At 44.7% G+C, this 27,756-nt stretch overlaps 1 long non-coding RNA gene across 1 annotated transcript; it reads left to right on the top strand.

Annotated features, from left to right (window-relative positions):
* Positions 1 to 864: 864 nt before the first annotated feature.
* LOC142818673 (uncharacterized) lies at positions 865 to 27,155 on the top strand. Its single transcript, XR_012896256.1, has 3 exons — positions 865 to 935; positions 1,231 to 1,323; positions 23,586 to 27,155. It is a non-coding gene; the product is annotated as an uncharacterized LOC142818673 (long non-coding RNA).
* Positions 27,156 to 27,756: the final 601 nt, after the last annotated feature.

Below are 27,756 nucleotides of genomic sequence, written 5' to 3' on the forward strand. Positions count from 1 at the left end.
GTTGTCATTGACTTCAAAAGGAGCAGAGTTTCACTCCAGATTTCTGTCTTGAATTGTTTCAGCAGACCAAATGGAGTGGCACCTAATTCCTGCCCCTAATAGCTTGACCTGAGCCTGGGTTTCGTAGCCAATCATCTTACTAGGCTCAAGATCCATTGACTTCAACGGCTATAGGGACTGATGTATCTGAGGACTGGGCTCATGGTATGAGCATACTTGGTGTGCTGTGCACTTTAGTAAATGAAGTTTGAATAACCACCATACCAACTGGAAAAATACTATGGACTGGTGGAGGCCTCTAGAGGCACCAAAAACTGTTACTCCATGAAAAATCCAGCTTTAGGTCCTTCTTTCAACCTGAATTTCACAGGTGTGAGCTGGGCCTACCATAGAGATTGTGTCTTCAGCTCCAGTGGGTAGCGGACCACATCTTCTCATGCATTTATGTCTCTTGCTAAGCTATCTGAAGAAACAGCACTGAGGGATATCAATGGAAACTGCCTCCAGTGTTCCACAATGAAGGCTGCCATCAGTCAGCACAGTAATACGGGGCATAATTGAGAAATCTTCCTTTTGTCTTCCTGTCCTTTGCTCATGAAAAGGAGCTCACTGTGAATACTCTTAGATATAGGTCAAGCATTCTCCCAGTGGTGCTTACATGTCACTTAAGGATTAACAGAGGTGTCATAGAGGTGGGAATCTGCCCCCCAACAAGACCAGATGGGAAAAAAGACACCTGAATCTGTTTTCTCAAATGCCTTTACTTTCAGGTTTAATTTATGTCCTGTCTGCACAAACCCATCAGGAACTGAAGCAAGATAAGACAAGTAGCTCTTTAACATTCTTTATGTTCTATTTTCTGCTGCTCAGAGACAATTTTGAGGGCGAGGCAGTAGTTATTTGCACGTAGTTCTCCCTTCCCTAATGCAATCGAGGTAGGTTTCTGGGGTACAATTCTAAAGGCTGCATTTGTGAGATTCTCTGTGGCTGGGCTGTTTTAGTGAGAAAACAGAACAAAAGATTTGTAAAGGGTTTGTACCAGCCTTCTGCTTGCCTGCTCTTAGTGGTGCTTATGCTGTGTCCCTTCAGTCTCATAAGAGGGGGAATAGCAGATGTTTTAAGATTATTTTTGTGTTTGTTACAACAATTTAAATCCGTATCCATTAAATAGTCTACATTATTTGAAACATCACTCAACGGTAAATAATTTGTAGCCATTCTTCAATACAGACATATGTTGAGAGAGGTCCCACTTCAATGGAAGGATGGTCAAAATGACAAGTGGAACCCAGATGGAAACAATATATATCCACTTCTAGATGGGTAACGATTCTCTTTTAATTGCATGGTGGTCTGGGTGGAAAATTCATACTCTACCTTTTATGTGATGACTCTAACCTCTCCTTCTCTTTTGTGAAAAGTTTGAGATATTTTCAAATGTGTTTTTTGTTCAGAATTATTTGCAAAATACGTTGAATTTACCAATTCAAAATATTTGGTAAATATTTCGACAACATCACTGTCCAAAATGAAATATCCCAAATTCCAGCTGCTCAGGATAGTTGTAATTGGGTATCCAGATCACATGGTATTGTTTCTTCTCCTGGACTGGATAAGAATAACTCTTAGAATCAGTTTGACAGTGTGCATGTGAGTGTTCATTAATTCAAACTTTACTTTCTGGCTCTTGCCCACTATACCATGAACATTCCAGTTAGTGAAAATGTTTGCTAGAATCTTGATGGAAATGAGGTAGGCACACAGACAAAGCAAACTCAATTTTTAATTCAACCCATTTGATTGTTTATACTATCAGAGGGTATGTCTACACTACCCCGCTAGTTCGAACTAGCGGGGTAATGTAGGTATACCGCACTTGCAAATGAAGCCCGGGATTTGAATTTCCCGGGCTTCATTTGCATAAGCTGGGCGCCGCCATTTTTAAATCCCGGCTGGTTCGAACCCGGTGCCGCGCGGCTACACGCGGCACGAACTAGGTAATTCGGACTAGGCTTCCTAGTTCGAACTACCGTTACTCCTCATTCCACGAGGAGTAACGGTAATTCGAACTAGGAAGCCTAGTCCGAACTACCTAGTTCGTGCCGCGTGTAGCCGCGCGGCACGGGGTTCGAACCAGCCGGGATTTAAAAATGGCGGCGCCCGGCTTATGCAAATGAAGCCCGGGAAATTCAAATCCCGGGTTTCATTTGCAAGTGCGGTATACCTATATTACCCCGCTAGTTCGAACTAGCGGGGTAGTGTAGACATACCCAGATTTACTTGAGATGATGTAACATGTACATTGTTGAGACAATTGTGCATATATTCTGGATTCCTGAGATACCGTGAGACAGAGCGCCATACCTGGAGATGGTATAAATCAGCTTAGCTTCATGAGCTGAGGTCATGATTGATCAATGATTTACCTGGGACTTTTAAGTATGTTACTTTATTGAGCTCTGGAGGCCAAATTCAATACTGATTTCCACCATATGCAATTCCATTCACTTCAGTAGGGCTGCACAGACTGTAAGGTGGTGCAGAATGCAAACTAACTTGATAAAATAATTATGTTGCTTTTGCTAGTGACTCTTATGAAACATTACTTTTGGAAATGGATGAATTGCTAATAGTTATGGCTATCATCTCGCAAAGACCTCTAGGGCTGAATATATGTTTAGTTTGAGTCCTTGGAGATACCTGTTCTGGATTATTTCGTTTTTCACGTTACAGCTTGTGTCTTAGGGTGGAGTTATTTGATTTATTATAGTGTGTTATAAAATATTTAGACAGATGCCTCCATAAATTATGTATCTCTTCAGCCGATCAAACGTGCAAATTATTTGAGGTATTTTGAAGGCATCAAGTATCAAGAAAAGGTTATAGTAACCTGATAATGCCAATGGTTTAATTATGTTAGTATGTTGTGCATTTCATAGTAGTGGGACTTCTCTATAGAAAATCTACCAGTCCCGTCTATCTCCTTAGTTTCCTCACTTGTGTTGCTCTGTTCATTCAGAGAACATATCAAATGCCTAGATGTTGAGAAAAATCCTTGACCATTATGCAGTCAATGGAGTAGCCAGCTTCTGAGTAATTTTGTAATGGTGCCCCTTCTTTTCTGCCTAAATTCCAGGATAAATGTTACACCTACCAGACTTCTGAAGAGAGTCCTAGAATCAAACAGTGTAGCTTGGTGCTGTAAATCAGACTGGAAGTATGTATCTATTATTCATAACTCACTCGGTGGCTGATTCCCTATTCTTTGTGTGCTTTGTACACAGGGCTGGCCTTAGAGAAAATGGTTCCCCGGGCGAACTTGTATTTGGTGCCCCTGTCCACCTCCCCAGACATGGTGCCCCCCTTTCTCCTTGCTCTCATGGGCTCCCCTATCCCTGGACTCCCATCCTTTGCCCCCTTTGCCAATTATTCCTGCCCCTCCTGCACTCTTACTCCTACACTGTACCCCTTGCACTGCTAACCCCAACATTTTGCCATCTTCACTCCAACCTCGGCACTTTCCTTCCACCTGCACCACCAACCCCAACCCTGAATTGCCAATGAGTTTACCACATTGCTCCCTGCCCCTTATCACCCAACCCCATATATCCAGGAACCCCCATTCTCAGTGGCCTCTCACCCAGGGATCACCACAGATCCCTATGCCCAGTGCCCTCCCTCTCACAGACCCTCCATGCAGTCCAGCACCCCCAAAACTGCCCAGCTCCCCATATTCCTGAGGGCATTTGGCACCAAAAAAATAAACATTCTGTGCACAATATTTTAAAATTCTGCAAATGTTATTGTCAAGAAGTGGAGGCGCCAGCACGGGAGTGGCAAGCATAGGTCACCGGCTGCATGAAGGTGGGAAATCACCCTGAAGCCTCTCCCCACCCCACTCCTCTCCTAGGATAGGGACTTGGCAGTGAGATACCTCTAGGATCATGGCAAAAGGCCACAGGGAAGCATTTTATGTGATGGCTGAGATATCAGCCAGGAATAACCCCAAGTCCATTTGAATGACAAAAAAGCAATCGCTAATGCTAATGAAGCAAAAGACAGGACTATGCAGCACTTTAAAGACTAACACAATGGTTTATTAGATGATGAGCTTTCGTGGGCCAGACCCACTTCCTCAGATCAAATAGTGGAAGAAAATAGTCACAACCATATATACCAAAGGATACAATTAAAAAAAAAGGAACACATATGAAAAGGATCAGAGGGGTAGCTGTGTTAGTCTGAATCTGCAAAAGAGGCGAGGAGTCCTGTGGCACCTTATAGACTAACTGAAGTGTAGGAGCATAAGCTTTCGTGGGCAAAGACCCACTTCCTGAGATGACATGCATCTGACGAAGTGGGTCTTTGCCCACGAAAGCTTATGCTCCTACACTTCAGTTAGTCTATAAGGTGCCACAGGACTCCTCGCTGCATATGAAAAGGACAAATCAAATTTCAGAACAGAAAGGGAATGCGGGGGGGGGGGAGGTAAATGTCTGTGAGCTAATGATATTAGAGGTGATAATTGGGGAAGCTATCTTTGTAATGGGTAAGATAACTAGAATCTTTGTTAAGACCCCCATGCAAAGTGTCGAATTTTAGCATGAATAACAGTTCAGAGGATTCCCTTTCAAGTGCAGTTTTAAAAGGCTTTTGAAGCAGGATGCAGGTAATTAAGTCATTGAGACAATGTCCTTTCTGGTTGAAATGGCATGATCTTTGTGATCCTGTCTAATATCTGTTTTGTGGGCATTGATCCTTTGACGAAGTGTCTGAGACGTTTGTCCAATGTACATAGCAGATGTACATAGCAGATGTAATGCTAATGATTGAGTCCAGCTCTCATCCAGGCCCTTGCCTGCCACGGCTCTGGGCCATCACCTCCCAAATGGCCTTTTTAGTTCCCGTTCAGCCTGAAGTGAGGTGCTGGGACTGTGCTGTTTAGTAAGAAAAGAAAGCATCAGACACCAGCCACAAGTAAAAGAAATGTCTTTTTTCCTTAAATAAAAGTTTTCAAAAGCAAGTCCATCTTCCTGCCTAGATCCATAAACAAGTCGCTCCCTCCCTTGCATCCTGCAGCCCTGATTGCTGCTTTACTGCTTCAGGTAAACACCCCCTTTTGTTTTAGTGTCATTTTCTGGTTGACACAGGCATATTGTTCCTCATGGGCAGGAGCAGTCATCTTGTATTTTCCTTTAACTTCCCCTCCTCCGTAGCCAGGCTAGGTGTGTGCCTCGCTCCTCTACCCATCTTTCCTGTGGGGGAAGAGAGGAGAGGGGATCCTTGGCATCGGGGCTGAAATTTCAGAGCAGAAGGAAAAACTTAAAAAACAATGAATAATCTAGCAGCACCTTAGAGACTAACAAAACATGTAGCTGGTATCATGAGCTTCCATGGGCACAACCCACTTCGTCAGATGACTGGCATTATTAAAGGTCCAGTTTCTAAATAAATAGGGGATGGGCTGGGAGGAGAGAAGGAAGAAGAAGGAAAAGAAAGAAAAAAGGGGGAAGAAATAGTCAGTCAGAGTGTCAATGCTACATGAAGCTGATAGAGAAGGTACTAACTGTTCTTCAGTACCCATGGTTTGGTTGTTTTATGTCAGTGGTCCCCAACCTTTTGGGGCTGCCAGGCACCCGGAGGTGGGGCTGCTAATGCGACATGCGGCCAGGGGTGGGGCCACTCATGCACCATGTGCCCCGGGGCCTCACACCCGGGGCGCAAGAATGGCTTGGGCCAGCCCTGGTCACTCGGCGGGCACACATAAATGCCCCGCCATGGGCACCGCATTGGGGACCACTGTTTTATGTCATTAGGATGTGGAATGTAGCAGGCCATCTAGCCAATGTCTTTATTCATACCTCTGTGATAGGATCAAATCTTGTAAATTAAGTTCTAAGGCTTCCCTGTGGAGTTGGCTTGTGGAATTGGCCTGAAACAATACGATGACTTTGAGATCCATTAATGAGTGCTGGGTAAGTTAAAATGTTCCCCTTTCCATTCATCTGAAGAAGTGGGTTGTGCCCATGAAAGCTCATGATTCCATTTACATGGCCATACAATGCGCCTCCCTTTCTCTTCCCAGTCCCCCTCCTGTTGCAGCCATCCCCAGTCTGGTTCCCCCCCTACACACACACTGTTCTCTGAAGTCCCTGTGCCTGGCTCTACTCTCTGAGCTCAGCTCCCCCTCTCCCCTGCCTTGCCTGGCCCCACCTGCTCATTCACATGCAGCAAAATTTTGCTCTGGGCAGAGAGGGACAGCTCTGGGGTCCCCAGGAGGGAGGGGCTGGGTGGAACTGGAGCCCACAGCTGGCCAGAGGGGAAGGGCAGAGAGAAGCCTGCCAGCTGGGACAAAGAAGAGGCCAAAGGAGAGAGGGAGGAGAAAAGCCTGCAGGTGAACAGGAAAAAGGAGCCAAAGGGGAGGATCAGAGTCTGAGTCTTTTGCAGCCCTCCCTCCACCAGCTGTAGTGCCCTGGGCCTGGGCTTGGATTTTTCTGAGCTGGTATTAGAAATGCAGAATGTGATGGGTAGCTACTACTGGAATTGTGTGACTTGTAGTCAGTTGGGAGTATGGGCAATTTAACTGGATGCAAGTTACGTGGTTCAATTTCTGACCACAAAGCAGTTTTTCTGCCCTGTTTTTGTGTCCACAACAGGAGCTCTCGCGAAGTAAATTGGCAAGAGAATATTCTGGATCATTCCCTTGGCAGCAGCTGTTTGTGCAAAGGATGAGGGCTCTGTTTTCAGACCCCTTTCCCCTCTTTTCATGCATGACTCCCTGCTCCTCCACAGAAACCAGCATTGTGCTGCTCTTGTGCTCTGTCACAACCTACAGGGAATCCATAATCATCTCTGCCCTTTGCTTCCTGTTCAATCATAGATCATAAAAGCCTCTGAGATTTTTGTGAAGAGGAGGTGAGGCTTTGAAGCTGCTAACGTATGCTCCATCAGTTGGAGGAACAGTAAAAAAGACACTGAGTGGCTTGAACGTCAGGTGGTAGTACATCATAGGAATTAGAACAAGCATAGTTAAGACAGAATGCCTTTCAGCTCCTCAGTCTTAATCCTGACTCTTACTGTGACTCAGAGGGGAAGCCACTTAATCTTCCTTTGACTCACTTTCCCCATCTGTTAAATGAGTAGGAATATTTACCTGCACCAAAAGCAGTTGGTGAAAGTTAATCAATTAATGATTATATAAAGTGTTAAGCTATATAACTGCTATGTGTGCTTATTATCATCTGTCTGAAGTTACATTTCTAACCCTAATGTAAGTAAACGTGTTCTGTGAAGGAAAATGATTCACCACAAACTAATTTTAAATCTATAAGAGTGCCCGCTGATATAAAGCAACACGGCACCATAAAAAATGGTACGCCATTGATTTCAATGGAATTATGCCAGTTTGCACCAATGGAGGATCTGGCTAGTAGGCAATACTTTTATGGCAATCATAGACCCGATCCAAAGCAGTCAAAATTAAGAGGAGTCTTTCCTTGGATTTAAGTTGACTTCAGACAAAGCTCTAAATGAATAAGAACCTCATCCTACTGAAATTAGTTGTTTCTTTTCAGTCTTTTGCATGCAGAAATTTTGCTTTCCCCATTACACACCTCACTTCTTTAAACCAGCGGCATGTGGTCTTGTACAATTCCAGTAATTTAGCTTCCCTCTACCCATTTGTTTTACATACATTAGTATTCCATTATGGTGCTTTTTTTCTTGCACTTCTGGCCACATCTTCACTTACTGGAGGATCAGTGCTCTGGCAATCAATCCTCTGAGGTTCGATACAGAGGGTCTCATAAAGACCATCGGTGCCGGTACTTCTCGCTATCACAAGGAGTAACAGAAGTCAACGGGAGTGTTTCTTCCATCACCTTCCTGTTCTAGGGCTGGCCCAGAAAATTGATGCAAGGTACATCAACTCCAGCTATGCAATTCTGGAGTTGTGTATCTTGCATCGATTTTTTCTGACTCAGTGTTCTAATGCTTTGCTCAATGACAAGAGCTGACTGGCAGAAGTGCATATTTTCAGTGTGTATCACTAAAAGTGAAATACATTTTGGTATGTTTCTTGAGGTTTTGTCGTGAAGAAGCAAGGAGAGTGAAGAAGCCCTTTCAGTCCACAGTGGGCTTGATAACAAGATTATAATTGGCCTTTTCAAGCGCATCCATCTCCTTCCATGAATAAGAGAGTTTCCATTAGAGTGGGTCACTGTGGGCATGATTTTCACAAACTCTAATTTAGGAATTTAGCAGCACAAGTTGCCGTGACTCTCCATGGGACTTATACTTTTATATTGCTTAGTTGCTTTTGAAAACCCCACTTTACACCAGTAAGGGTAAAATCTCTTCTGAGTATGGTGAAATCTGTGTAGGTAATACCCTATCCCTACTCAGACTTAGGGTATTAGCATGATTCTCAGCTCAAGGAGACATACTCGCACTTGCTGTGATTGAGTTAGTGCGCTAAAAATATAAAGTATCCAGGGCAGTACAAACAGCATGAGAGCTAGTTGCCTCAAATCCATGCCTAGCCTCTCTAGGCGTTCTTGCTGCCCTGGCTACATTCTTTGTTTAATGTATTAGCTCAATAAGAGCTATCCTGGATATGTCTCCTCCAGCTGGGAGTCCTGCCCCCCATTCCATGTGTGGAGACGCTCAGTGATGCACATCCCTTCTACCTCTGCAGAGATGAGTCTATGCCCCTAAGCAAGGCTCACAATTCTTTAGATAGTGCTAGAATAAAATTAATTCCAACATCTATGGTGGTAAAAGCTGCTGGGGGTGGAAAGTGTGTTAGGGGGGAGTCTCTAGTGAGGCAGAGATATTGCAAGCTCTCATCTGCCAGAGTTCCAAGCACGGGCTGGAAAAATGGGTGGTGTTAAGCAGGAAAGGTGAATGACCAAGGTAATCAGGAAATACACTGATCCAGGTGCTTAGCTAGCACAGAAGGGAATAATTTGCATCAGGGTGAGTTACCCTGGGCCTCTAACTTCATGTTTATATCACACACGTTCAACCTGTGTTTGCATTTTGTCCTCCAGCCAAAGACTATGCAAATTGTTTTACTGCATTTTCCCCGTTAATCATGAAAGTTTTTCCTGGTCTGCCTGGTACTTCTTTATAGGCTAAAGAAGTTACTAGGTTACCAGCCAATAAATCTCAACATATTCAAATGAGGTGCAGTTCCCTATTACACTTTTCTGAAAGACAATTAAACAAATTGTCTCATTATCAACCCTTGCAGTCTCCGTGGTTATAAGCTTCCTAACCCAGGATTACTATTTGGTCTTTTCTCTTTCAGTACTTCCCTGTACAACAATGGACCAAATTTTTGGCCTATGACTTTTGTAATCACATCTACAAAATAAGCTAACTTTGCATTAGACATTCCCGCTTGTGCTGCTTGAAATATTATTTTACAAGTAACATAAATTTTGAAGGCCTAAAATCGGTAAAAGTACAGTTGATTTCAGTGGGTGTTCTGCTTAAGAAAAAACTTGAAGGGTGTGTCTATACAGCACCCTAAACTCGAAGTAAGTTAAGCAATTTGCGGTACATGAATTGCATATCTTAACTCGAATCTATTTCAAAATAGCTAATTTTGAAATTTGGCGTGTCTACACAGTGTCAGATTTTGAAATAACATGCTATTTCAAGCCTTCCCTTAACTCTTATGCAATGAGATTTGCAGGGATATCTAAATAGCATGACTGTTGTTTCTCAAAACATTTCAAAATAACGGGCGGCTTATGTAGACACGTGGTAGCTATTTCTAGTATCCCAAAATAGCTGTGCAGTGTAGACATACCCAAAGATTCATCCCAGAGAGAGAAGCATTTAAAGCAGTGGTGGGCAACCTGCGGTCCATGGGCTGCATGCAGCTCATTAGGGTCCAATGTGTGGCCCAGGAGATTTTTTCTTTACCATTGCCCTCCCACAGTGTTACCAGATTCTGCTGGGTTTCATCCACTTCGTTTTTTACCTACTCGTGTTACTAAAATGCCACACACACAAAGCGAGAGCACATGACGTGCGAGGCGGGCTAATTGCACACGACATTGACTGTAGGAGCCGTGTGCTCACTCTGTATCTGGTTGAAGCACTGCTACAGTTCCATTGGCACACCCTGCAAATTCTAGGTAGGCACGGGGCGGCCCATGGACCTAGACAAACTAGGCACCCGATGATGACGTCACGGGGCGCTGGGGTGCCCCGTGATTATGTCACGGCCATTGACAGCCATGTAGGTGGGGGCACCGATTGCGCCTTCCGCCTAGGACGCCAGCTGCCGCAGCCGGCCTCGGGCCACTCCTGGGTACACAAGCACTGTCAGCAAAACTGCTCTATCCCAGGAGACCGACTTGGTTTTGACCATCTTGTAGCCCACTGACATGAAGGAGGGCCACCCTTGCAGTCCACTCACTAGCCTCGCTTGCCCATCGCTGACTGACAGGCTGTACCTGTAAGGTACATGGAGGGAAAGGTAGGACTGCATTTGTTACATTTTTGAATTTGTTGTATTTCCTGAATTTTTCAAGTCTTGATTTCTGGTCTTTAATAGCTTATTAATGCTCTTTTTTCCATTGGAAAATATATACTGCAGTGAGAGATTAATGAGGGAAATGTTTTATTTCTGAGGCCAAGTTATTGCTGCCTTCTTGTGCAGTGTAATGAATTGGAAATGCAAGAAGCCTTTGCTATCCAGGAGAGCAACACCTCACCTCTTTACAGGTATCACAAGAGCTATCCCTGAATTCACTGGGGATCCCACTCCACTGCCCTACCTTCAGCAGGCCCCTTATCCTGCTTTCCAAATGCTGGAGCCAGCTCCATCCCTAGGGTGGCTTAGCACACTACCCAAACACCCCTAAAGGTGAAAATAAATGACAAAACTCCCATCAACTTCTAAAGGTCCACGATTTGATCCTTCTTCTCCTATGTGGGAATGCCACTTACCAGCATCTTTTGGGCACCACTGCTGCTTCCCATCTGCTTTTTCCTGCCTGTCTTCTACAAGCTGCTGCCTTATGCCTTGTTCATGGTAGAACCTGCTAATATGGCTGTGAGATATAATTCCAGGCTGTAGAGCAAAATAACATGACCCAGCAGGTTTAATGGGGAAGCTGTCCAGAGATGTCAAGTGCTAAATTGCAGAGACAAAGAAAGAGTTCTCACAGATGAAAATGAATTTGTTGCCTGCTGTGCTATATATTCTCTCTGCTCATCCTTTGGCACTTAGATTCTTATGGACAGAGATTTGAGTGCACTCAGAAAACACTGGGAGCTAAATAAATATTCCCTAATCTTTTTTCAGGCTCTAAATCACATAGCTTTTAGCTATTTCTGGGCTTCTTTGGATTAGTTTTCGAGCAGTTGAAGGACAGCAGATTATTAGTTTGTTTAAGCATAACATCTCAAGCAATCCAATGCATTTCACGTTGTTTCCCATTTGTTCCATGTGTACTCAGAGATATGGATTTAGCATAAGAAGCTGGGACATAGTGGAAAATCAAAACATTTATGTTCCTGGAGTGACTCCAGATTTACCATAAAATCATAGAACACTCGAAGGGTCCTCAAGAGGTCCTTGAGTCCAGTCCTCTGCCCTCATGGAAGGACCAAGCACTGTTGAGGTCATCTCTGATAGGTATCTGTCTAACCTGCTCTTAAATATCTCCAGTGATGGAGATTCCACATCCCCCTCCCCCACCCCCGGGCAATTTATTTCAGTGTTTAACCACCCTGACAGGCAGGAAGTTTTTCCTAATGTCCAGCCTAAACCTTCTTTGCTGCAGTCTAAGCCCATTGCTGCTTCTTCTATCCTCAGAGGCCAAGCAGAATATTTTTTCTCCCTCCTCCTTATAACACCCTTTTAGATACTTGAAAACTGCACACCTTGGCAGAAGTGAATGGAGAATCAGGGCCCAAGAAGCTGTGTTCCTACCTGCTCAGGAAAGAGCCATTAGGAGATTCAAGATGGAAGATCTTGTAGAGTCAGAGACACACTCCACTTTGTTTCTCATTGAGAGGTGACATCCATCCATTCAAAACCCTCCACTCTGAGAACTATGGTTAGCTCTTGGTTTGTGGGAAATGACACAGAGAGCATAATTATGGGGGATAGGGTTTGAGACAGCGCTGTAACCCCTAAGTCCTGTTGAAATCAACCAAGCTGCACCAGTGTTGGACTAGAATAATGCAATGGCAGATTGGACCTCTGATTATTTTTAAAGTGGTTTGTTATAGAAACCACTTTTGTTGCATATGAGAGGTTCCATACGTCACATGCAGCAGAGTGGAGGAAGGAAAGGACTCCCTCAGAGCACAGGAATATCAAGTAACCCACATGGGTGATTGTTACATTGGACAATGACACACATTTTCTGTATCTGAGCTCTATACTCTTTAAAAAAGATGTTCTCACAGTTGTGGAATTTGGAGTTAATAATCAAGTATTAAATAAGCAAGGAAAGAATACAATCAAAGGGCCTGGCTGCTAGAGAATTGTCTTCTCCTGAGAAACCAATAAATAAGAGCTAAGCAGCTAGAAACCCTCCTGCTTTCTATGGACAATGGGCCAAATTCTATTCTCCGCTTTGTGAATATATATCCAGAATTGCTTCATTGCCTGTAATGGAGTGACTCTAGTTTCACACTAGTAACTGAGAGTGCAGTTTGGCTGGATATGTCTTACACCTTAGGAAAACTGGTATATGAATTGTGTTGGGTCCTTTTTCTCCCAGCAGTGACTGATTGCAGCATCTGGTTGTAAGTGTGAAATTAATTCCTCCTGGGCTTTGTGCTGGTGGTAGGGAAAATATTGTATTTTCTGAGGGGTCTGTAGCTGACACCTGCACTTCAGCAGCTAAAATACCCTTGGACAATTGGCTTCCCATAATTTTTAACCCTTTCCATGATGACTGTTGTTACAACCTTTGCCTTATGACAACCCTTGAGATGTTCATTGAACTGAACCAAGTAGCAGAGGCAACATGCTGTGAGCATTTTATGCTATGTATCTGCTGTGGCATATAGCTGAAAGGAGGTAAATGGAATATTGTGAACTGTATGAACAAAAAACTGCATGCTCTATTGTTTGGAAGCTTAAATATACCTCACTCCCCTATTTACTTACTAGTTTTTCTACCTGGGAAACACTGATTTGTTCTTTATAAAACACAGTCCAGTTTGGCTTCTCCTTGTTTTACCTCCTTATTGGCAAACTAGTGTTACCTGTGAAGTCTGTGCAGGCAATAGGATTGGTTAATTGTGTTTCCTGTATTAGTGGGATCTGAAGCAACAGGATAAAACAAATTCCGTGGTCATAATGCAAAGAGAAGGCTTTACCACTGCAGATTGTTGTAATGTGAATGACTACCCACAGCACAAGGTGATGGAGAATCAAAGTTAAAACTCTTTTTGCTTCTAGCCTACCATTTTATTTAACCTTCTTAGTATTCATCCATATGTTGAAATGCATATATCTCTGTACCAAGGGTCTGATCTTGCATTTCTTGCAAATCTAAAACTCTCTAACAAGTTACATGGAGATAAATGTGTTTATCAGCATGAGTAATGATTGGGCTTATTAATAATTTTATGGTCAGGAAAACATACCAGATTTGCAGACAAAAACATTTTCACAATCACTATCACAATCACTGCCAAACTAAATACATGTTACTGACCGTAAGCCATTAGGCGGGAAACAAAAAGAATCTTGCTGAGATCACAACAGTGTCATAAAACACACAAAGCAAAGGCACACAATCATGTAGAAATGTCTTTTGCACCGACTAACTCCAAAATCAACAAGTCTCTGCTAAATGGCACATTCCATTTGCGTTGGTTTTATTTACATTTTCTTCTGCTGCCTATGTTTGTGATTCAAAATATGCCTTTGGAGCAGTGGTGAGCAACCTGTGGTACGCGGGCTGCATGCGGCCCACTGGGGCTCCATCTGCAGCCTGTGGACCCCCTGGCTACTTGCTTACACCATGTGCCTCTTGTGCATAGGAGCACCAGAGCACTGCACTTCCTGTGACTCCCCACTCCCTCCCAGCACTTTCAGAGTGCGCGAATCACATGATTCCTGCTCCATCTTCGCTTCTCTCCCTCCCTCCCAGAGCTGGAACACTGTGAATCAGTTGCTCTTGGCATTCCAGCTGTGAGGCGCAGGGGGAGGAGCAGGGACGGAGTCTGAATCAGGTGATTTGCGCACTCTGGAAGTGCTGGGAGAGAGAGGGAGGAGCAGGTAAGTGTGGGACTCTGGTGCCTCGGTGCGCTAGAGGCATGTGCGGGAGAGGCCAGACAGGGGTGCCACGGGCTGCAAGTGGAACCCCAATGGGCCATGGGCTGCTGTGGCCCACTGAGGTGAAGGAGGGCCACACATGCCGCCTATCCACTGTTAGTGGCTGCCCATCCCTGCTTTGGAGTTTATATTTAGCTTTGTCTTTATCAGTATCTCTTACACTGCTTACCATTTAGCTGGATATATGTTCAGGATTTATCTTGCATATTTAAATGACCAGAATCCTGTAGATGCCACACTCTTCCATCTTTTATTCCTCTCCTCTCCTGCTTCCAAGCTTTTTGGGAAAATAGAAGTTTATTAATATTCTTTCATTCAATTGCGATAACACCCAAGGATGCCAGTCAGGTTCAGGACCTCAGTGTGCTAGGCACTGTATAAAAACATAATAAGCCAGGGTCCTGTTTTGGAAGGGAAATTGCAATCTAATTTCAGAAAAGATGTAACACTAACTGTGGCAACCAAGAGGAGGAAAAGGGCAGAGAGGACGAAAGGAACAATAATAAGTAGAGCTGGTCGGTAATTTTTCAAAAAATGTTTTTTGTTGCAAAATGATAATTCATCAGATTAGGTGCAGGATGGATTTTCTGATGAGAGAGAGAGAGAGAGAGAACCATAGTCTAGAGCAGTGGACATTAATTTTAGAAGCGGGGGGCACTTCACAAGTTTTTTAAGTGGCTCTGGGACATCCCCGAAGGGGCAGGGCCTTGGGCATAAGGGGTGGAGCCAAAACACTTCCTGTGCTCTCCCACCCACAGACCCTGATTGGCCTGGGGATGGGGGAGTGCGTGAAGTCTTTGCCCCTGCCCTCCGGTGTCTAGAGAGAACTGCCAGCTATTTTGAGCAGCTGGCAGTTTCCTCTAGGTGCTACATCCCTGGTGGTGGGAGATTTTGCACGGTCCCCCCACTTCCAGGCCAATTAGGGCCTAGGGGCATGGGAGCATGCAAAGTCTCTCGTCCCTGCCCCCATCCTGCAAGGCTGCTCGGCACCTAGACTGAATCACCACCTGTCCAAAACAGCTGACAGTTCCCTCTAGGTGCCACACACCTCTGGCAGGGGAGGAGACTTCATGTGCTCCCCTGTCCCCAGGTTTCGATTAGCCTGGGGGCGGGGGAGTGTCAGAGCTGCCGTGGGCCGGATCAACTGGCTTGGTGGGTCAGATCCAGCCCATGGAGGCTCTCTTGCCCATCTCACATAAGATATAGGAGACTCAAATTCAAACTGGTGCTCTGCTTAATTTAGAGAAGGCACTTGAACTTAGGCCCAGACAAAAAGACGGATGGAAAATAAATGTTATTTTTCTAACATGTCCTCATGGCTTTTAATGGAGAAATACTTGTTACAAACGATAGTGCTACTCTACATTAGGTCCCAACTGGAGTATTGTGTCCAGTGCAGGGCATCCTATTTCGAGAAAAACATGGACAGATTGGAGAAGGTGCCCAGAAGAGCAACAAAAATAATTAGAGGTCTAAGAAACATGACCTGTGAGGGAAGATTGAAAGAATTGGGTTTGTTTAGTCTGGAAAAGAGAAAGCTGAGAGGGGACATGATAACAGCTATGAAGTGCCTAAAAGGTTTTTACAAGTAAGAGGGAGAAAAATTATTCTCCTTAAACTTCAATGATAGGACAAAAAGCAATGGGCTTAAACTGCAGCAAGGGAGGTTTAGGTTGTACATTAGGAAAAACTTCCTAACTGTCAGGGTGGTTAAGCACTGGACTAAATTGCCTAGGGAGGTTGTGGAATCTCCATCAATGGAGATTTTTAAGAGCAGGTTAGACAGACACCTGGCAGGCACGGTCCTTCTGTGAGGGCAGGGGATTGGACTTGATAACCTCTCCAGGTCCCTTCCAGTTCTAGTATTCTATGATGCTAAATAAGTCCTTAGTCTGCCATCATACTTCTGCTAGGTTAGTCAAACAAATTTAACAAGAGGCTGCCAGTGCCAGTGGTAGTTCTACTCTGTCTGCTTCAGGGCTAATTATCAGTCATCTGGGTGTGTTGTGAAGATGTCAGCTGATGTTGCGCTTTGAGATATAATGCTACTCTAAATTAGGCCTCAACTGGAGTATTGTGTCCAGTTCTGGGCATTCTATTTCAGGAAAAATATAGGCAAATTGGAGAAGGTGCAGAGAAGAGCAACAAAAACTGATGTCAGACTTCTCTGTGCTATATTAATGCAGCATTTTAGGGATAACAATTTGGGCATTCAAACTGGCTGTTGCCCACCTCTTGACATTTACGAGTTCAAAAAATATTTATACATTGACCTTCCAGGAAAGGCATATACATTACTGAAGGTATTGTTACGATTCATGACTCATTTACACTTTGCAGCTTAAAATGGTTTGATCCCTGTAAGTCTCTTTAAAATTAATTGGCATGTTTCACTGGTTCCAATAATAAATATTATTACATCTGTTCCATTGTTTCTTGCAGAATGTTGTTGTGATTTTAATTTGTTTCTGATGGGTCTATCCAGTCTCCATTTGGGGAAATCATTCAGTTTCCATTCATTTCTTTTGGAGTCCCATTCTGCCAACAGTGTTTCCTTTAGCTTTCTGGCTGCAGATGTCTTGGCAACATCTGGTGTTCGGTGACCAGAATTTCTTGCAGACTGTGTGTGTGTGTGTGTGTGTATGTGTGTAAAAATTGGCAAATTGAATTGCATACAGATCATTTGGACTCTATAGACCTGATATTACCTAGTCATTTCTCATTTAAAGTCATAGCTGAAAAAAATCCTAATACATAATCCAACGAAGCCAGGTAAGATTTAAGGCTTGACTACAAGGTGCAATAGTCCACACTGCAGAGGTGTAAATTTTAATCTCCTTGATCATGTTGCAATATTAATTGGTCCAGGAGGTCCCTGCAGGTGTAACCCACACACCTAGTGTGATTTCGTGAAAGTTTCCTAGTACACATAAGTGTAGCACTGTGTCAAACCAAACCATGTTAATATGCACTGGTGTATTTTTATGTTCTACACCAGGCCTGGGCAAAATATGGCCAGTGGGTCAGATCTGGACCACCAGGCCATCGGATCCGGACTGTGGAGGCAGTGGAGAGCCCCAGACAGGCTCCCTTGCTTACCCTGCAGCCCCACACACCACTCAGAAATGCAGCTGCTGGGCCCTGTTTCTGTTTCAAAACTGGAGGAGAAGGGAGAAAACTTCAGGAGCTGCTCTGCCCCAGTACAATCCCATTGGCCAGTTTCTGGACAGAAACTGGCCAATGGGAGCTGCCTGTTTGAATAACAGACACAAAGAATCACACCCCCTCTCCTCCCCTCAGTTATTCAAACAAGCACATGGATGGGCAGGCAGGCTGGCTGACTGGGAAACATTTTAAGCTCTGGAAGCCTTAGATCTGCAGGCAGTCTGGCTGGTTTGGCTGCTGCCTGGTAAGTCTCCTTGCCAGAGCCTGCCTTTGGCATCCCAGCCTCTCCCTTCCCCAACTCTCTGCCCTTTTCAGTCAACATATCTGAACCCTCTGCCCCCCTCTTGCACCCATAACCCTCCCAGATTTGGCACTCCAATCTCCTGCCCCAGATCACAATCCCATCCTACCCTAGGTCACATCCCAAGCCCCTGTACTCCAGTCCCCTGCCCTAGGTCACAACCACCTCCTTCACCCAAACTCCCTCCCATACTCCATTCTCCTCCTGCACCCCAATCCTTTACCCCAAGCTCCCTTCTGCACCCAACCTCCATCCCAGACCCCCCATCTCCTCCATTAATATCATGGAAGAGTACCCTTGACCACTTTACAAAATCTTGGAGTGGCTCTCCCCCTGTCAAAAATTATTGCCCACTCCTGTTCTACAGGATCCACACAGGTTTGTTAGTGCATGACATGCTAGTGTGGATGAACATTTACACCTCTCTGGTGTGGACTAAAGCACCATCAGACAAGCCCTTAGACTGTAAACTCACTGAGATCAGGACTGTCTGTTATTGTTTTTACCACACATAGCATACTGGGTTCATGACTGGGTCTCTTAGTGCTACCTTACTAATATAAGGTACTTTTATGAGCAGGCACTTTTCAATATCCCCTCTATTCTAGAAAGGTTCTTATGCCAAAATAGTTGAGCCCTTCCCAGCCACTATGGTGGCTGCTTAAAAAATTGCGACATCTGTTGCACAATAGTTAATGGTTTTCTGTAAAGGATTACTGCAATATATTACTTAATGTTTTCAAGGATGAAATATGATAAGGCTCAAACGTAAGAGCCTGATTCACCGCTGCTTTTGTTTATGGATGCCACAGATCACTGCAAAGCCTCTTAAAAGAGAAAAATGAATTGCAAGTAGAATTTGTCTCCTCTGAGTCCTGGCAAGAGTGGGTGAGAATTTCACAGTCTGACCTATCTCAGAAAGATGTGGGGCCACTTTATGCCACCCTGCCCAAGTTGAGTATTTTAGCCTAATCCTTAGGCCACATGCTCCAATTAATGTAAATGGGGGAATCCGATTCTGTGCCTTCCTTACTACACGCACAGTAAATAGTAATGTAATGTAGAAATCCAGTTACTTTCCCATTATAATTAAATTGATTCAGAGTTGGGGGTGCAGTCTCATCTCAGGGTTTATTCATAGAAATCTGTGCCGATGGGTTTCTGTTTACCCTGCGTGGGTCCTCTGTAGATGCAAAACACACGTGAGCCGAGCCTCCGTAAATGAGACCATTTATGTCAGTGTCTCACTTGAGGCAGCAAAGTTTGAAAATTGTTTCGGCCGTTGCTCAAGGTCCCACAGGGAGGGAGTCTATCGCTGAGGCAGCGGCTGCTCAACATAAGGAGTGGCCGAGGCTGGTTCATAATTGTATTTGTATGGTAACAGTACTTTGAAGCCCAAATCAAACTTGGGTCCCTGTTGTAGTCTCCCCACAACTACACAGCGACTAGATATGCAGCGGGAGGAAGGGAACAGCATTCCTGTCCTACAACTTTTTTCAGGATTTCAAAAGATTTTGCCGTTCTGCATCAGAATGAAATAGAGATTTTTTTTTCAAAAATGAGGGAAGGAGCAAGCAGAACCATCCCTAAGGGATTGTGAATTGGGGCAATCAGTCCAGGCCCCACAAGCCAGCATGATTGGCCGGTGCAGTCTGCCCTGAAAGTGATGGATCGATTCCAGAAATGACATATTCATCACTTTCAACTCAGGCCTCACACCCCTCTGAGAACCGCTCTGGGAGCAAGAACCCCCTACACTAGCCAAGGGCTTTGGGCACTCACCTGGGATATAGCACATAGGAAAGCTGGGTTCAAGTCTCTGATTTGCCTGATTTAGCAAAGGAACTCAAAGTCAGTGCCCAAGCACTTGGTTATTCCAGGGCCACTATTCTGCTCCCTCTTTGGGTTTGACAATAAACTCATATACTCATAGAATATTAGAACTGGAAGGGACCTTGAGAGATCATCAAGTCCAGTCCCTTGTCCTCATGGCAGAACCAAGCACCATCTAAATCATCCCTGATAGATGTCTGTCTAACCAGCTCTTAATTATCTCCAGTGATGGAGATTCCAGAACCTCCCTAGGCAATTTAGTCCAGTGTTTAACCACCCTGACAGGTAGGAAGTTTTTCCTAATGTCCAACCTAAACCTCTCTTGCTGCAGTTTAAGCCCATTGCTTCTTGTTCTATCCTCAGAGGCCAAGGAGAACAATTCCCCTCCCCCCACCACCCTGTGACACCCTTTTAGATAGCTGAAAATAGCTATCATGTCCCCTCTCAGTCTTCTCTTTTCCAAACTGAACAAGTCCAATTCCTTCAGCCTTCAGGTCATGTTCTCTAGACCTTTAATCACTCTTTTTGCTCTTCTCTGGACCTTCTTCAATTTCTCCACATCTTTCTTGAAATGTGGTGCCCAGAACTGGATACAATACTCCAACTGAGGCCTAATCAGTGCAGAGCGGAAGAATGACTTCTCATGTCTTGCTCATAACACTCCTATTAATGCATCTCAGAATCATGTTTGCTTTTTTTCACAATAGTGTCGTACTGTTGACTCATATTTAGCTTGTGGTCCACTATGATCCCTAGATCCCTTTCTGCAGTTCATCCTGAACCTGAGAAACCTTCTCAACCAAAATATCACTGAAACCAACTCTTTCCCATGAAAAAGTTTTGGTTTTTACAAATCAGCATGTTCTGTCAGATCCTTTCTCGTCCGTTCTACTAGTGAGGGACAGTCCCTGCCTTGAGGTGTTTACGGCGTGAAAAGATAAAACACACAGGCTGTGTCTACATTGACATGATTTTGTGCAAAAGCAATTGCTTTTGCGCAAAATCTTGCTGCCTGTCTACACTGGCTGGGAGTTCTTGTGCAAGAACACTGACGTTCTAATGTATGAAATCAGTGCTTCTTGCGCAAGAACTATGATGCTCCCGCTCAGGAATAAGCCCTCTTGCGCAACTGTTCTTGTGCAAGAGGCCAGTGTAGACAGGCAACATGAATTTCTTGCACAAGAAAGCCCAATGGCCAAAATGGCCATCGAAGCTTTCTTGAGCAAGAGAGCGTCTACACTGGCATGGGTGCTCTTGCACAAAAGCACATCTCTTGCGCAAAGGCACGTGCCAGTGTAAACGCTCTCTTGCGCAAATACTTTAATTCAAGAACTCTTGCATTAAAGAGTATTTGCACAAGATCATGCCAATGTAGACGTAGCCACAGAATGGGAGCAGAAAAAGAAGCACAGAGGGAGAAAATGACCAGGGAACCTGAGGCCCAAATTCACATAGCCACAGTCAGGGGCAGAGCTGGGAATCATATTAAATCAAATCCAGGTGCTGGAACAATTTTTAGGGTAGGGGTGCTGAGTTTTGCCCCCCCCCCCCCCCACACACTTGTTTGTACCCCTCCGATGGTTAACTCTCCCAGATCAGACTAATGGGGTGCCATCCGCAGCAAGTCCATCAGGTCTGGGAGAACTGGGAACCCTACACCTTTGCTGCCCCTTGATTGGGGCCATAGCTGGGAGCAACTGTTGAGTCCCAGGCTGAGGCCAGCACCAGAGTCCTGGGCTGGCAGCAGGACCCCAGGAGGCAACAAAACCTTCAGAGCTGGCAGCTTGGACCTCAGGGCCAGCAGGGTCACTGGGCTGCAGAGCCCCCAGGTAACAGAACCTCAAGGGCTGGCAGAAGCCCCAAGGCTGATGGGCAGCAGGATATAAGAGGGGCAATGAAGCCAGTAGAACTGGCAGGACCCTGGAGGCCCAGCAGGACTCTGCAGGGGCCACCTGGAGGCCAGAACCCAGCGTTGGCAGGTGGTCAACTGGAGAGCCGGCCTGGGTGCAAAACCTGGAGGTGCTACAGCACCCCCTGCACTTCTACTTCCCATGCCTATGGCTTCCGGAGCCTCAGTTCCATCCCCTTTCATAGAGGCTTCCTTACCCATACACAGAATACTCAGTTGCGTAGGGCACCTGAAAATTTGGGGCACCACTGGGTCTTAATGTCCACCCACCCACCTCTTCCTATCCCTGTTCTGTGGCTCTACTTCCTCCAGAGTGGGTCTAGTTAACGTAAAAGTAACAACATCTGGCAGAGCCATTAGCATAACACTGAACCAGTGAAAGAGCCAGGCAAGTGGTAATGAAGGCATTTAACAGGCAGTTGCTAACCCCAGGTATATGCTTGTTTCAGAGGGTAGCTATGCTTGCCTGTTTCATCAAGGAGTCCGGTGGCACCATAAAGACAAACAATTTTATTGCCGCATAAGCTTTCGTGAGCTGCCACCTCTGTGTCTGACGGACGTGTGAGTCTAAAGGGCCTTCATTTAAATTTGTTTTAATAATATTTCATTGGTGCGCTGCTGTACAGGAGCGGCCCGAGGTGGGCTGTGGCAGCTGGCGCCCCAGGTGGAATGCGCAATCGGTGCCCCCACCTGCATGGCCGTCAATGGGCCGTCAACGGGGTGACGTCATCATCGGGCGCCATTAAAGGTGGCGCTCTAGGTGACGGCCGAGTTGGCCTATAGTCAGGGGCTGCCCCTGTTGCTGCAGATTATAAAACCACATCTCTACAAAATCCTCTGCTTCCTTTCCGGGTTGCCGTTGTGCATAGGGGCACCAGTTTCATAGGACTGTGTAAGGCTCCATCAATTCTAAGGACAGCTCTGCCTGTTCACTACACAGTCTCTCCTGCTTATGTAGTACATGATAAGGTTGGAGAAGACCAGTGATAATCAAATCCTTGCAGTTTCAGAAGCGAATTGGAGATCTCGCCATCTCACTGGAGTTCAAGTGCCTGATTTAATGACTTCTGTGGAAATTATAAACCAGGTGCGTCACTGGGGGTGAGTCTGGGATCTGACTTCCGTGGGCATGCAAATTCTTTTTAATCACGCTCTCTGTGATTGTGTGGTTGAGCCATGGGCTCAAAGTCAAACCTTCTCTAACAGGTGTACTTTCTCTTACAGTCGGCAGGGTTGTGCCTTTTTATTTGAGCTGAATTCATGAATCACGACTCTTGATTGTTTCTAGCAGCTGTTGATTAATCACTTTACTTTTATTCCTTTAAGTACATGGCAATTGATTTTCAGTGACTCGTAAAGCTTAATGTAATAAACAGGATCTGAAAGGGCATGTTATTTCATTTGTATTCATCTGCTGCTATTTGCTTTTATGCTCTGTGATATACTGGGACATAGATTCGAGTGTGACTTAAATGGATTCTGTTTGTAGTTTGCTTCTTAGAATCTGGTCTTATTTTTGCTCTAAATATTGGTACAGCAAAACGGGTATTTCATGAGATTCTTCCCCATTTTCTCCTATAGCCAGAATAGTAGGGGGATTGCTAAAATGTGTGGGTATTGGCTGGAATAAATTAGAACATGAGATATTGTATATGAAATAATCATGGGCACCACATGAACATTCAGTAAAAATAGTACAACTCAGACCTAGCTAGAAATCTACAGAAGAATGCTTTATTTTCATACAGCACCAGGCTAAGAAACAATTGAAAGAACGGTGAACAGAAGCAGGTTCTGTCTATTACTATATCACCCTTTAAAAATAGTTTTTTCAATACTCCCAGAAGCCTGGGGAGACCTTCTAATCAAGCAGCCATCCTCCTGAAAAACATGCTGATATATGCTTTGCACCTAAAAATGTTAGTGGGTTTATACACAGGCACACCCACCTAAACGATTGTAAGCTGTTCTCACACTCTTGGGAGAAACCTGTTGACCTCTGTACATCTTTTATTGCAATCTGAGTTATTTTACAGCCCTTATTTTTTTCTTTGCAGGAATATGGAAGGTGATGAGGACTTCCTGTTTGGCCTTCTCAGCTCCTATTGAATCTAATGGAGTGGATTCTAACTGTCTAAGAATAATTCCCCTTGAGTTTTGACTAACAAAGCTACAAAGTTGTACTTTGTTCCTGTTGAGTGCTGTGATTATTTATTGTTTGTATTTGGGTTGTGTTAGCTGGTGGGAGCCCCAGTCCTGGATAAGGATTCCAATGTGCCAGGCACTGTACAAACACAGAACATTTTTTAAGGCTGTAATAGAACAATACCCCTGGTGTTTACAGATTTAAAAATGTGAAGTGACTGAGAGGATCCCCTAAACACTGAGCTACTGGAACACCTGAGAAGTTAGAGGTCAGGTTGCTTCGTGTGATCATTGGCAGTTCAGAAAGTTTTCCCAGCCTACGTCTTTCATTTTTTTTTGGTTTTGTAACTTTTTAACAAAAGAACAAAAGAGGTGCAGGGGGATGAAGCAGGACTTCTATCAGAAGCCCAGATCTCAAAGGTAGTTAGGTGCCTAACTCTCTTAAGCATTAGGCATACAGGTGCAGGAGCTAAAGGGGTAGAGGTGCTGCAGCACCCCGGGGCTTGCAGCCTAGTGCCTAGGGTCCTGGCTAGGGTTGCCAGATAGTTTCCCAAAAAATACCGAACCAAAAGAAGAAAAACCAAACCAGGAAAAAAATTGTTGAGCAAAAGAAAGGAAGAAAGGAAGGAAAAAAGGGGGGCCCAGAAAAAGTTGTTGAAGGAAGAAAAAAAAGGAAAGTGTCGGAATTGACCATGGCCGAAATGCAGTCGCGGCCCCTTTAATTGCCAGCACGCTCCCCAACCACTCCACCCACCCGCACCAGGTGCCGCTGGGGAGGCAGCATGGGGCATATTACCAGACAGAAGGCAAAAGTACTGGGCTGTCCGGTTCAATACCAGACACCTGGCAACCCTAGCCTGGCTTCCCCTTCCCGTGTATATGGGGCTCTGCTGCCAATGTTACCCCAGAGTCCCAGGTGCTGCCTTGCATGTCCAGGGCTCTGCTGCCGGCCCTACACACTGGGGGAGATAACTATTTCGGAATTAGCGTTACTCCTGATGGAAAGCGGTACAGATTTCGAATTTCGCGGCCTATTATTTTGAAATAGTGAGTTTGATAGTATGGACGCTCCACTTAGAAATTCAATCGGGGGTGGGGGCATTATTTTGAAATAAAGTCCTAATGTAGACCAGGGCTTACAGAGCTTCTCCAGGATGACAGTAACGTGATCAGCAGGAATATGGTTGACACTGTACTTCTGTCCATTCCAGGAAGCAAACTGAAGAAGTATCATAGGAAGAAGGAGGTTTTCTGGCTCTTCTTTGAAAAGCAAAGCAAGCCATTATTTCAGGAAACCCAACTTCTCTGAATTAAAAATTCACTTTCCGAGCTACGAAAGTGAATGCTTAGGAGCCAAAACAATTTAAACCGTAATTCCGTTGAAGGTCAATAGCTTTGGTTAGGGGCCTGATCCAAAACCCACTGGAGTGACTGGGAATCTTTGCTTTGATTTTTTGGGATTTGGATCAGGCTGTCTTGGAACATATCTACACAGCCGCTGGAAATGCCTGAGTCCTGCTCAAGCTAGCCCTTACCAGTAGCAGTGTAGCCTCAGTGACACAGGTAGCAGTTTGAGCCAGCAATCTCAGTGTGTAACCAGGGGACTGGGAGGGAATGTACCTGAGCTGCCATCCTGACCAGTGTTGCCTATAAGCTGAGCACTTGGGTGTCCATCCAGGAGATATTCAGGTGCTACCCACCTGATTAGCAGAGTGCCCACCACGCCCACAGCTGGCAGCATGTTTCTACTAGTGGTGCACATCTCCACATGCCTGAGTGCACAGAACAAAATTTATTCCGCACATGGGTGGAGAAAACATTAGCAGGAACATTGATCCTGACCACTCTCTGGTCAAACAGAGCTAGTGTGGGTTTGCTTCCCAGAATGCATCCAGCTCCCAGCTGCGGTGCCAAAGTTGCCTTAGTGAGAAAGACACATACGAAGCCAAAGCCAATGAAACTCAGGGGTAGGTAATGGCTGTGAAAATGATGGATTTAACTGAAAGCCATGGTGCATTCCCTTTTAATCTAGGATTGAACTACATTGCCTCCAGTAGGTGCTTTTTAGTATCCTCACAGTTCAGGTTTGAACCTCCAATATTGTGCAGCAGTCAGGCATGCTTCATCTTTCCCCTGAACATCTGTGCCCTATTTGCTATAACCAACCCTCTGCGCCAAGTCTTTCCTCATATTCTGAAATATTTAAAAGCATTCACAAGAGTGCAGAAAGGATTAGGTGCCTTTTATTTGAGGAGAGCTATGAATAAAAATAATCTCCGATAGAGCTGTAGAATTGCACCAATGTACGGAGTGCATCTCAGTGAAAATAAGTCCTTTAAAAGGCGGTGGGAAACCAGATACTTTGAATGAGTGAGGATGTTCATCTGCCTATTTACAAAAGAACCAAAGGTATCCTATTAATAAGAATAAGCAAAGCCAGGGTTTTGGAATGACTGATGCACTTTGTGAACAGAGAAGAAATATGTAGTGGAATATTAAACACAGATGAAGAGAAAATGACTAACATCTGTTAAGACGTGTGAAAGAGCCATTTGTGTATACAGAGTTTTGAAGGGTTTCTAGAATAGCTACTAAGTGAGTTTACCAGGCTAGTTTTCCCCTCGCTACATATGCTCTGCTGGCTAGGTAATCATTTGTGATGATTTATAACCTCGTTACAAATACGCGGCAACACCGTAAACGGATGCTTAACTCCTGACACGCATTTTTGTTGCTCTGCTGCATTGTGTTTTTGGCTTCCAAGCAGAGGTTTTCACTTCAGCTTTATTCAGAGTCCTGTACAACAGGGTGATAGATTTCCTGAGCTCTGTAAGTGTTCAGATCACTGGGCTGTCACTCTCCAGTCATTCTGGATGGCTGTATTTTCCTTTCTATTCCTCTTCCAGAAAGAACAGGCCTCTCTGTTTCAGTGTCTGAGAAGGGCCTAAAAACCAGCGTATAGGATGATGACACTGGGTATATCTAGACTACAGGGTTTTGTCGACAGAAGTTTTGTTGACAGATACTGTCGACAAAGCTTCTGTCGACAAAGAGCATCTAGACTACATCCAGTTCTGTTGACAAAGCAAGCCGCTTTGTTGACATAACAGTGTGGACGCAAAGCACAGTGTAGATGCAATAATGCCTTCTATCGACAGAACTCTGTCGCTAAAAGGCGTTATTCCTCGTAGAATGAAGTTTACATACATCAACAAAACTGCTGAGTTTTGTCGACGTTATGTTGACATAACTCAAAGGCAGTGTGGACACAGGTATAGTATTGTCTACAGAAGTCCACTTTTGTCGACAAAACCCTGTAGTCTAGACACACCCCGTGAGTTGTGTTAAGTGGGAATGAAACTGCCCAGTGCAGAGGAGCCAGCTTGAGACTGATGCATCTATTAAGTCTCACTTAAGCCCTGTTTTGAGAGACATGAAGCCTTGTCTATGTTACAGAGCCTTAGCCCGCACAGTCATATTGGAGTCACTATGGGTATGTCTACACTGCCACCCTTGTTCGAACCAGGGTGGCTAATGTAGTCATTCGAACTTGCAAATGAAGCCCGGGATTTAAATATCCCGGGCTTTATTTGCATGTTCCAGGGCGGGTCCCATTTTTAAATGCCCCGTAGTTCATACTACCTGCCTGTGGCTACACGCGGTACGGGCTAAGTAGTTCGAATTAAAGCTCCTAATTCGAACTACCATTATTACTCCCACAAGAAGGTTTAACAGTAGTTCAAATTAGGAGCTTTAATTTGAACTATCTAGTCCATGTTGTGTGTAGCTGCGGGCAGTCAGTTCGAACTACCGGGCATTTAAAAAAGGCGCCCGCCCGGGAACATGCAAATGAAGCCCATGATATCTAAATCCTGGGCTTCATTTGCAAGTTCAAATGCCTTCATTAGCCACCCTAGTTCAAACTAGGGTGGCAGTGTAGACTTACCTTATGCGACAGAGCTCCCTTGCATAGCTGCAACATAAACTGACAGAAGTTCTTCTGTCAGTGTAACACCATCATCTCCCCAAACATTAGCTGTGCTGTCAGAAGCACTTGTCTGTCAGTAGAGGGGTGTTTCAGCA

The sequence above is a fragment of the Pelodiscus sinensis genome, chromosome 17 (assembly GCF_049634645.1).
Source record: "Pelodiscus sinensis isolate JC-2024 chromosome 17, ASM4963464v1, whole genome shotgun sequence".
NCBI lineage: Eukaryota > Metazoa > Chordata > Testudines > Trionychidae > Pelodiscus > Pelodiscus sinensis.